Below are 12,009 nucleotides of genomic sequence, written 5' to 3'. Positions count from 1 at the left end.
AATGTTTTTGCACTTTTACTTTTTTCAGTAACAACAACATGGTCAAGAAAACACTGTTTCTCCTACTTAGGACCGGAAAAAGGTCCCCACAAGGCACGTCGTTCCACGTTTTGCTATCCTTGTGGGTACATTTGGCCCCGACAAGGATAGAAATACAAGAACGCGCGCGCGCACACACACACACACACACACACACACACACACACACACACACACACACACACACACACACACACACACACACACACACACACACACACACACACACACACACACACACACACACACACACACACACACACACACACACACACACACACACACACACACACACACACACACACACACACACACACACACACACACACACACACACACGGACAGTTGAATCATTTTCATTCCTCAGCTGCAGCATGTGGTCCTCTTTCTCTTTTGTATCTATTCTTTATTTCACTCCTGTTCAGTGTCTTTTATTCTATTTCTGATATGAATCTGTTTTTTTAAGTTGACTTCCACAGAAACTCCTCACATGAAAGCCTGTGTGCCTGAGCCGTTTATTTATGTGAACAAATGGAAAATAAAAACCTTGAATCTTTAATGATTGATCAATTCTAAAGTCATGTTACAGTAAAAGCTTTCTGTCTGAACTCACCATGTTAAGAACATGTAGTTAATGAAACCTCACTGGTCTTACCTGAGCACCTGAGATTTATGAAAGAGGAAGAATGTGAGAGCCAGAAGCAGTTCTTCAAATCTGACAGAGGCTGGGAACATTGAGAGTTGACCCTCCACACAGATCTTAATGATGACTCAGATGTTGTATTGATGGAAACAACAGGGCCACAGTCCAGACGTTCACAGACTGCAGTTAATAACTTCAGGTTCCAGTAAAAGTCGTCCACTGGTCTCCATTCTCCGAGGTGTTTCAGCTCCACTTCACCTGAACAGCCAGAGCTTCCTCCCACCAACCTGAACTCATAATCAGCCTCTGAGCAAAGAGCACAAAGTCAGCAAGAACAAAGATTCACTTTCTTTCTTCATCTGTGAGGACTTTCTTTACCAGCTGGACGGTTTCTGTCTTCCAGATGGACTCCTGAGGGGAAACAGAGACAGAGTTCAGGATTCATCAGTTTTGAATGATTCTCACTTCTGATCATGTAGCTTGAGTTCAGAGTCAACATTCCAGTGAAATATGTTTGATGTTTGAAAATCAGCATCTCCACAGGCAAAAAGAATGAAGCAGTTCCAGACTTCACTGATCTGAAAAAAAAAAAGCATTTGACACAATAAATCATGAAATATTAATCAATAAACTGGAGTTATGGTATCAGGGACGTGGCTTCACGCTGGAGGAAAAGTTACTGAAGCAACAGACAACAGTTTGTCAAAACGGGAGATTTTCAGGCTTCATGCTTGGACATTGTTTGTGGTGTTTACCAGGGGTCAGTATTGGGACTAAAACTCTTTAATCCAGACATGACAGTTGTTCTCAACCACTTTGGACCTTTCCTCACGTCACTCTTTACTTTTGTTAATGCATTTCTCAAAACAATTAGTACAAAAACTAATTAGTCTCTCTGTTTGTCTGATCATCACCAACTGTCCCCAACTTTTTTATCAGCCATCAGGTGGAGCTGGAGGTGGAGCTTCCACACACACCCACGTCCTGTCTAATGTTTTTCACCAGATGCTAACGAGTCTTGTTGTCACAGACTCACGTGGGAAACTTTTTCTGTCTGGATTCAAATGAAGCAGTTTTCATCCTGGTGTTCAGTCTAACATCATCTCTCATATTGGTGGATTTACACACCTGAGGACTGGACTTTACATGTCTTTAATGCACTTTTATTTCTGTTTTTTGGCTTCCATCACTTTCTGGAGGCTTTACATCTATTTATTGTTGTTTGCATCAGTTTGTTGGAGTTTTAACTCTGGGCGTTTGTCCAGGTTGAGAAACTTTTGTAACCATGTTGAGCAATAAGTGATTTCCTGAGAAAAGGACGTGTTTAATTAGATCTGACAGGAGGAAGCTGTCACATGTCAGGATGTGGTTTTGTTTCCATAACAGAATTAGAGATCTCCTCTCAGATTAAAGCAGTCTGATTTGTCTCAATATATATTCTGCAGGCTGAAAGCTGTTATTCAGAACACCTAAACATGCGTGTATTTCTTCATTCTTGATGTTCTCATACAGTGTTTCAATCAGTAAATTCCAATCAGGCTGGATCAAGAAGTAATACCTTCATACAGCTGGAAGATCCAAAAGCTCACAGCTTAAAGCAAAAACACACTACAGGATGAATTTTTTTCCTGATGATCAAAGTCAGCAAAGGCCATATTGACGGATGTGTGAAAAGGACATGGTGTCTAATGTTCCTGTGGTGTGAGGTGTGATCATAGTGACTGATCCTGTGGAGAAAACCGAGTAGAAAACCTACAAAAACGTGTCACTTGCTCAAAATGGAAAGTTTATTCCTCAAAAGCAAGTTTTCCCTGTCAGGGAAAGTGCCAGTGACGTCAACTGAGCGTCCTGGCACTTCTCCAAGCTCCAACAATGTAGCACTACGCTCACCAGCGCGTATCTTTGACTCCTTCAAATTGCTGCTTATCAGAGCACGTCAGCCTTCACAGGGCCCAGCGCACGTTTCCTCCTTCATCCTTCAGAGACTTCATTACCCATACTGCCCTGGGCTTCACCACAAAAGTGCACATGCCTCATTCAAGCCGCCTGCAGTAAACATGCCAGTCCAGCCACAGCGTGTGGAACCGGAGCTCTGCAGTTCAGAAAATATAAGGAGAACACTGCCATGCTCTCCTGGCTCAAAGCTCCAACAACAAGAGAAGGACGATTCAGCATCACAAGGAGAGTTCATCTGGACTGACGGGACATGAGCAAATGATCATGTTATCAAACAGCACAGAGCTGGAGGACAGCAGCTGAGGACTGTCCACATCATTTGACACTTGTTAGAAGGAAGAGAAACTGCTGCTGTGATGAGAACAAATGACTGAATGTTGAGGAGGCTGAACTGACTGCTGAGCAAAAGGAAAAAGTCATGAGAGAAATGCACCAAAGCCAGTGAGAAAAACTGTCACGAAGGATGTAAAATCTGTAAAATACGACAATTTATCTTGTTTTCTGATGACACAAATATTTAGCTCTCAGAGGAAATCAACTCAGAACTGAGCACTTTCAAAAAGAGCTTTGATTCAAACAAACTCTCAGTAAATGTATGTTGTTTGGAAGTCATGAAGGGAACTTAGAGACTCTAAAGTTCTGACAGAAGGTGTAGAAGAAGACAGAGTTCCAGAAATCAAGTTTCTTGGAAACCTCACACCAAACATGTTGAACCCAAAACATCCACAAGTCTTCAGTCCTCAGCAAAGCAGAATCCTTCCTGAACAGCAAAGCTCTCCAGATGAGATATTGTTCCCTGATGCTGTCGTACTGGAACGACTGCCTGGAGGTTTGGAGCAACAGCTTCAAATCCTCACTGCAGAAAAGAGCCATCAGGGTGATCCATGAAGCAGCTTTCAGTACCACACTTTTTTCTAGTTTGTGAAGCTCTGAAACTCCCAGATGGAGGAGAATTCCCAGCAGAGAGAGAAGCAGCAGTGAGCAGCAGAGTCCTACCTGAGCTCCACAGCAGCAGCAGCAGCAGCTTCAGCTCCATGTTCCAGGTCGACCACGTCTCTCTGTGTGTCTGATCGTCTCTGTCTCTGGATATTTGTCCAGCTTGCAAATCTTTTTTAACCATGTTGAGCAAGAAGTGATTTCCTGAGAAATGGAATTGTTTGATTAGATCTGATAGGAGGAAGCTGTCACGTGTCAGGATGTGGTTGTGTTTCCATGACAGAATTAGAGATCTCCTCTCAGATTAAAGCAGTCTGATTTGACTCAATGTATCTTCTGCAGGCTGAAAACTGTTATTCACAACGCCTCAACATGTTTGCGTTTCTTCATTCTTGATTTTCACTCAGCAGAAGAGACATGGCACCCAGCGTCATGGGAAACACCATCAGTGGCGCCGCCCACACCAAGAGAAGTCAAAGGTCATTAATACTGGGGCTCCAGCGCCCGACCCCCAACCCCGTCAAACCAAGGAAACCTGCACACCGTGGTGTGGAGACCCCAATGCCAGACGGGACCAGAGGACCCGAGCACAGTAACCCCCGCAGAGGACCGGAACCAACTCCCAGTGTGAAGGCCCCCCTCAGGAAACACTGGAGTAAAATAGCTAAAAGCTTAAGAGGATATGATACAAGTAAGTTAAGATTGAAAGTTAAAAAAATAAAATAATTTAGAAGTACATGATAGAGTGGAATAAAATCACATAAATAATGATGGAAATAAGAGGACTACACAGGGTCAATTAAAAGCCTGATTAAAAAGATGTCTTTTTAACCTCCCTTAAAAAATATCAACAGTCTCTGCGGTCCGTGAGGACATTCTAAAACTAATAAGAGACCTTTAAAATCGATCCTGAAGCGGCCGTCAAGCAAAGAACACCTGTCAAGCTGCCGAAGTATGACGGAGAGAGGGAGCTCGCCCTGAACTTAGCTCAGACAGAGCTAGCGGCACAACAAAATGGCTGGAACACGACAGAAGCACCGATGAACTTCATCCTTGCCTTAGAAGGCGGCTTGGGTGCTGCTGGATCTCAACCCGGCACAGCGGCAAGATCTACGGGCCCAAACCGTCGCCCTGGGAAGAAGATTCGGGGAGAGACTATCCGCTGATGACAACCAAGAGCAGCTGATGGGTCGCCGCCACTGAGAAGGAAGGAGGCTGGGGACATTCGCCGCTGATGTGCAGCTACACACACAGCAGGGTTACCCCCACTTCGAAGCAACTATTCAAGCAGAGCTGGCCCTCCACGCCTTTATGCGGGGTCTTACGCCAGAAAGACTCCGGCAACATGTCTGCCTCGCTTCGCCACAGACACTCAGCGAAGCACTGCGAGAAGCCGAGAGAGCGGAACGCACGCTCACGTTCTGGCCAGCGAGCTCCCCCAAAGACCCCTGCTCTCAAGCCGCACGTCAGGATGGCTGAGTGCAGGCCGGATTGAGAAGAGGAGCGGGAGACCAAGCCGCTCAGTCTGCCGCGCCGCAGCCCAAGCCGCTCCCCCGACCGATGCTACAGGTGCCATGAGCCTGGCCACGTCGCACGAAACTGCCCGGCGCTCGCTCCGAGAGACCGAGCTCCCAGAAACGAGAAAGGGGCGGCGCTGTGAGGGAACCGCCGCTCCAAACTCGACTCCCTCGCCAAGGACAGTGCACGCTGATGGGACAGTGCGGCCATGCCAAGGAGCTGTACCTGTCCTGCCACATCGATAACCAAAACTCCTACGCCCTGGTAGACACTGGGTCAACCATCTTGTTGGTACGCCCCGGCCCCCTCCCCGGCACAACAGGCCGGCCCTCCGCAGACTGGGCCGCCACCGACATTAAGCTGATGACTGTCTCCAGCGAAAAGATCGGTATGGATGGGAAGAAGCAGCTGACCTTCCGTGCCGGTGACCGTGAGGTGAAACACGAATGCTAGCTCGCTAATATCCAGGCCCCCTGCATCATCGGCTTGGACCTGCTGAGCCGCTGGAGGGTGTGGATCAATGTCGAGAGAGGTAACATGCTCCTGGGGTCCCACATCTTCCAGCTTCAGCCAGGCCAAGAAAAGCACAGCATGAGAGGGCAGAGAGATGACTCCACCGCCGTGGAGGGAGACTGGCATTCCGCTGCTAAAAAGCAGACACAATCCTTAGCTGCTGCCGCTGGGCGAGACGACAACTTCGCCCATTCTAAAGAGCAGGCACCAATTACCTTTACAGAGCTAGAGCAGAGCTCCGCCCACTCTAAAGAGCAGAAGCTGTTTTCAATAACGTCTGCAGACCAGAGGCAGCATCCCGCCAAAGCCACGCCCCCCTGCAGCCTATCTGTGACGAGTTCCACCATGCCGGCAGCTTCTTCACTGCCGCTGGCCGATGCTTCCACTGAGACCACCGAAGTGATTAAAGATCTGTGGCAGCGTAGCAGTGCCGGGCTGACTCCTCTCCAACAGCAGCAGCTGAAGGCTCCTGGAGGGGCATAAAGGCATCTTCGCGGCCAGTCAAAGACTGCCGGCAGACCTCCCTCGTCCAACACCACATCCAGACCGGAGACGCCACACCCATCCGTCTGCGTCCCCACTGGCTCGCGCTCACCAAGCGGCAGGCAGCCGAAGAAATGACAAGCGAGATGCTGGATGCCGGAATAATCGAGCCCTCCGACAGCCCCTGGGCCGCGCCAGTCAAGTTGGTAAAGAGAAAAGGCGGGGGATGGCGGTTCTGTGTGGACTACCGGTGTCTGAACAGCGTGACAAAGACTCGTACTCGCTGCCCCACATCGATGACGCCTTTGACTACATCTCTGGCTCCAGCTGGTTCAGTTCCCTTGATGTGCGCAGCGGCTACTGGCAAGTGGAGCTAGCCCCGGAAGCGAGGCCCAAGACTGCATTCACATTCGGCCAGGGGCTGTGGCAGTTCCGGGTCATGCCATTCGGGCTCTGCAATGCACCAGCGCCGTTCGAGCGGCTCATAGAGAGTGTGCTGGCTGCCGTCCCCCGGGAGCGCTGCATGGTGTACCTGGACGACCTGCTGGTGCACACCGACAGCTTCAACGGGGCCCTCGCCAACCTAAAAGAGGTCTTCGAGCACATCCGCCGGGTGGGGCTGAGACTGCACCCGGGGAAGTGCCATCTGCTGAGCCGAGAGACAGAGTTCCTGGGGCACATCGTCAGCGCTAAGGGCATGGTTACCAGCCCCGACAAGGTGGATGCCGCCCGGCGCTGGCCGAGGAAGACTAATATCAGTGAACTACGAAGCTTCCTGCGGCTGGCGTCGTATTACCAACGCTTCGTGAAAGACTTTGCCACCATCGCCAGTCCGCTTCACCGGACTCACTCAGGTGTTTATACGACACATTTACAATCCGCTTCACCTGACAATTTGATGATAGGGGATTTTTGGGCCCATGTAAACATGCCCATTCTGAATCAACTGAAGACTTTTCAGGCAGTTGTTTGGACACCCTGATCACAGGGAATCACAACAGTTTACTCTGGAGGTAACAAACAAAGGTTGCTGTTGAACTCCATGTTTAACTTCAGTCTGAGCGAATGTCACTGACAATATCACAGTGAGTGGACTGTTAAGAATTGATATCTGATGCCTCTCAGTTTTTAATATTTGCAACAACAGAAACATTAAGATAGACCATGGACATCACAACAGATGAGTCAGAACAGAGGAAACCTAAACACAGAATAATCAACTACTTTTACAAAGTAAAACTTTAAAATTCGTTGACCTTTTGGAGCTCAAAACTATTCAGATAGAGATGGACGGACTAGTTTCCACATTACAATCTATGGAGTAAAACTGTGGAACAAATTATGTGTGGAGATCAAGCAAATATCAAACATAATTCAGTTTAAAAAGAGACATCAGGAATGGTGATTATTGCGTTTAATAATGACAATGAGTTTTGTTTCTTTTGTGGATAATGGTGAATTGGTAACGAGTGTAGAAGATGGTAGAACAATTGATGTCTGCATGACTGTTGTGACACATGAAAACACTGTTGTCCATAATTCAATCACTGCTTCATGTGTCAGAAGTTGGTTGATTTTAAATGAGCCAAAACTTAAAGTTCCAATCAGGAATGATGCAAAAGTACTGAAGGAGTCAGACTGAAGTTCATTTTCCTCCTGTTCCATCATGTAAACTACATCTATCAAAGACAGATTCTTCAACATTTGTTTGATGCTTTAAAATGTTTATTTTCTTTAATGTTTTTAAGAGAGTCATTTTTTTCCATTTTCCTTTTCAATGCTTCTTTTTTTCCTTCCCTCTGTTTGTAATGAAGATATCATTCATTTCACCAATGTTTTCAGAGGTTTTGCGTTTTCAATGCTTCATTTTTTTTTTCTTGTTTTTCTTCCTTCCCTCTGCGTTCACAATGATAATAATTTTTCTTGTTTCTTTCCTTCACTCTTTGTTTGTAATTCAGATGTCAATGATTTTATCAATGTTATCAGAAGTTTTGCTTCTTCAGTGCTGAATTTCTTTTTTCTTTCTTTCCTTCCTTCCCTATGTTCATAATGACCTGAGGATCGTGCTGGGGCTGCCCACAGGGCTCATAATGGGGCCCAATGTGGTGCCCACAATGCGGGCGCCTGAGGTTCCCACTGGGGGTGCAAGTGGACCTCCTGCTGGGGGCCCACGTCGGAAGCGCGCGTTACGCTCCCGTAAAGTAAATATGTAATGACCAGGTTTGACCACAAGAGGGAAGCAAAACAACTGTAGTGAATCTGGATCAAATCGAATTATCAGTTCTGTTTTGTTTACAGTTTTTCTCCATTGGTTTGGCTCATTTCTTGAAACTGAAATTACATTTTCAAAACTCGAAGATCATTTGGCAAAATAGTCTTATAGTTCAGCTAGGCCTGGGCGATTGTATGATCGTGATTGGTGATCACGATTAATTTCCCGTCGATCACGGTGATCAGCTGTGACCACATTTACTCGATCAGACATGGCAGAAATGTGCGTGACCACAGCCAATCACAGTCGACTTTTTCCTGCTGAACATCCGCCTGTAAGTTGTCTGAGAAGTAAACAGAGATGGAGCTGAACGTGGAGCCGAGGGCAGCGAAGCAGATGAAGTCAGCGTCGGAGTTATCCTCTGAAGATGAGGCTGCTGGTGACAGGAAAGGCTGCTCCACCCGCACCGCTGCTAGCACACCGCTGCTAACACAGCGATCCGCAAGGAATCTGGTCTTTTGAGTCCAGGAACTACTGGTGATACAGTTTGCCTAACGATCGTTCAGTTCTTCTCTTTTACTGAAAAAACGATGCCTCGCATCATTGAACAGATCACCACGTCTTGCCGCTAACGCCGGGAACGCACTGGACGCGGAAGCGTAGCGGAGGCGCCGGCGCGGCTGTTCGCACTGGAGGCGTATCTGCTGCCTGCGCTCTCCGCGCTGGTCACACATCGGCTGCACTCGGCTGGCTCCGTCAGCTCTCGGTTTTCACGTTTGTTCCCTGTTCCCCCTGTCTCGCTCTGCCAGTATGGATGTGTGTGTTTTGGTGACCTGTGGAGAGACATTTTCTATCTCCTCCTGTCCTCTTTTTTTCTGCATCACGTGAATGTCTGTCGCTGTGTGTGTGTGTGTGTGTGTGTGTGTGTGTGTGTGTGTTTGGGTGCGGACATGTCTGTTTGTGTGTCCATGATCTGTCTTGTGATTAGACCCAAGTGACAAATTATAGACGGACGAGCAACACCGTCCGTAACTAATCGTCATTTAATTTGTTATATTTTGAAAATTGACCGGATTCTCTTGCCTTTTCTGTTTCCGACTTCCTGTCTGGTCCGATCTGCTTGATCCAGCTTGACATATGGCGCTCCCGGCGCTCGCGACTCGCGTGAAAAATAGAACGAAGCGGAGCGGGCGCGCTGCAGAGCGCGAGCCGCGGCGCGCGCGGCGCTCCACTGCGCGTTCGGTGCGGCCGGTCAGATAGGTTAACATGGGAGCCGATCAGAAGCGCCATGCGCGGCGCTACCGCGCGCGGCGCTTCCGCGTCCAGTGCGTTCGGGCCGTGACACTCTTCTTCTAACAACATGCAGAGAGCCTGCAGCGCCTGCATCGAACTTCTTCCTCTGTGGTGTCTGTGTAAAATAAGGTTGAACATGCAAACAGCACACCTAGTGGCAGGAAGTGCAAATGCAGTCATGGCGTCGTCTGTGGCTGTGGTCTGAATGAGGATCTCCCTGAGTTTATTCCAAATGTTTCAGAAACCAGAATATTTATCTTAACACGAATATTGACTGCACGTAAATGTAGCCAGTGTCGTCTTTTCAGGCCACTGCACAATACGAGCAACATTCTGAGAGGAGAAAAACGATTAATTTGGTCTATTTTTTTTTATTATTGTAGTTTTGTACTGTTACATTTTAAATCTAATCTGTCCAATCTAGATTATTTAAATGTTGTACATTTGACTCAAGCATTAATAATGGCAGCAGCATATTTAGCATCATAACTTCAAAATAATGTTTACATTCTAAATCACCTTCAATATCCCCAGAGGGTTTCTGTAGTTTTTTAATCTTTCATAGCAACAAAAATCCTCAGGGCTCTAAACTGTCACACTTTAACTAACGATTGTTCAGTTCTTCTCTTTTACTGAAAAAACGGTGCATCGCAAGATTTTATTATCTTGGTCCTAGATTTTTTTTTCCATTTACTGCACTGTTAAGTGAGATTGTTCTTATATTTTTCTATGTTTATGTGGCGCGGCGAGGAATAATACTAGTTCAGTTAGGATGGAAGGAGAAGTATCAATGGTTACGACCCGACAACGCCACCCTGGGACTTTCACCCAGGGAATTGAATACTGAAGGCACACAGGTTCGTTGCCCACTGACAACAGAGACGTGGTTCCAACTCAAAAAAACAATTTTTATTCAAACATAAATGTTAAAAGTACATCGCACAACACTTTAAAACTCACACCAAACCCAGGGGAGAAGGGGGGGGGGATTTACTCTCGGCTGAGGCCTAGTGGATGGGCATAAGCTAATGAATGCCGAGAGGAGCAATCCATTAAACAAAAATAAAGCAAATCAAACCACACCCAGTGAAGCAAACCACCACCGCACACAGCAAACGACAAAGGATGCCACCTTCCAGGCACCCGCTCGCCACCACCGACCTCCAGCCGCTGAAGGGGGAAGGAAAATAAAAACACTTACGGGCTAACAAGTGAAACAAACCCAATTAACAACAAAAAAAATAGAAATAAACACGCTGCTGACACAATAAAATGCAACCCGCACCTTTACGCACACACACACACGCACACACATTCACTCATTCGTTCATGCTGGGGGGGGGGGGACAACCCCCAAATGAAGAGCGTGCCCAGCCAGCTGTCCCAGCCAACGCTCCAAACTGGAGGTTCGTTCCACCCAGTAAATAAAGGAGCCGCTGGCCCACAGTAGCCTCACGGCTGCTGCCGTGATACAGAGGAGCTTGGGATGAAGGGCTCCCAACCAGCAGGCTCGGAGACGAGGCACACTGGAGACAAGGCACACTGGAAACAAGGCACACTGGAGACAAGGCACACTGGAGACAAGGCAGGAATGGCCTCAGAACAGATCACCGGAGCACCTTTCACAGCGGGGAGAACACAAACACTAAGGTAGGGCGTGAGGACTCCAGCCAGCAGCACCTCACCACGGCCAAACAATGGAGCAGTACCCAAAGCCACACCTGCAGCAGCACACAGGCAGCACCCTGTCAGTCAGCGACCTCTGACCCAGAAATGACACGTCAGCCGCAGGGGCGCAAAAAAAGATTGGAGGGAGGAGCTCGGCTTTATACTGGGCCAGCTCATCGGTAGCCAATCAGCCCTGGCCTGCATGCAGCACATAGAGCAGACACCTCTATGCTGCTACATTCATATTATTTAATTTGCATTGCTATTTACTTGGTTTGTTAATAAAATGTGAAACTGTTCTATAGTTCTAGTTTTCAGTGCAGATGCTTTAAAACTGGTTTAAAAACAATATAACATATCGTGATTATAATCGAGATTGAATGATATGAAACAAAAAATCGTGATCATTTTTTTTTTGCCATATCGCCCAGCCCTAAGTTCAGCTCAACACCATAGTTCACTTGCAAAAGCTCATCTCTCTCTCAAAACTGTTCACACATGTTTCAAAGCTACATTTCTTTCCCATATAAACAGTCAGAGCCTCCAAAATGTAAAGATCCTTCTCAACAGCTTTGCCTCATTTCTCAAAACAGACCGGACGTTCTCAGTTCTCTTGGTTCTCTTGCCAAAAACAACCTGGACAGTTCAGCAGAACCACAGTTCACCTGTCAGAGATCAGATCTCTGCCAAAACAGCTCACTCAGGTGGAAAAACTAAATTTCTTTCTCAAACAAATGGTCAATGCCCT

The 12,009-nt window shown here is 47.2% G+C and overlaps 1 long non-coding RNA gene across 1 annotated transcript; it reads right to left on the bottom strand.

Moving 5' to 3' along the window:
- Window positions 1-815: 815 nt before the first annotated feature.
- Window positions 816-3,658, bottom strand: LOC115383668 (uncharacterized). The gene is made up of 3 exons (XR_003930727.1): window positions 3,635-3,658; window positions 1,061-1,093; window positions 816-988 (listed from the first exon to the last, which is right to left on the bottom strand). It is a non-coding gene; the product is annotated as an uncharacterized LOC115383668 (long non-coding RNA).
- Between the last annotated feature and the right edge of the window lie 8,351 nt (window positions 3,659-12,009).

Source organism: Salarias fasciatus (genome assembly GCF_902148845.1).
Source record: "Salarias fasciatus chromosome 23 unlocalized genomic scaffold, fSalaFa1.1 super_scaffold_20, whole genome shotgun sequence".
Classification (NCBI taxonomy): domain Eukaryota; kingdom Metazoa; phylum Chordata; class Actinopteri; order Blenniiformes; family Blenniidae; genus Salarias; species Salarias fasciatus.
The sequence above is the reverse complement of the archived record's forward strand: the minus strand, read 5'-3'. Positions and strand labels throughout refer to the sequence as shown.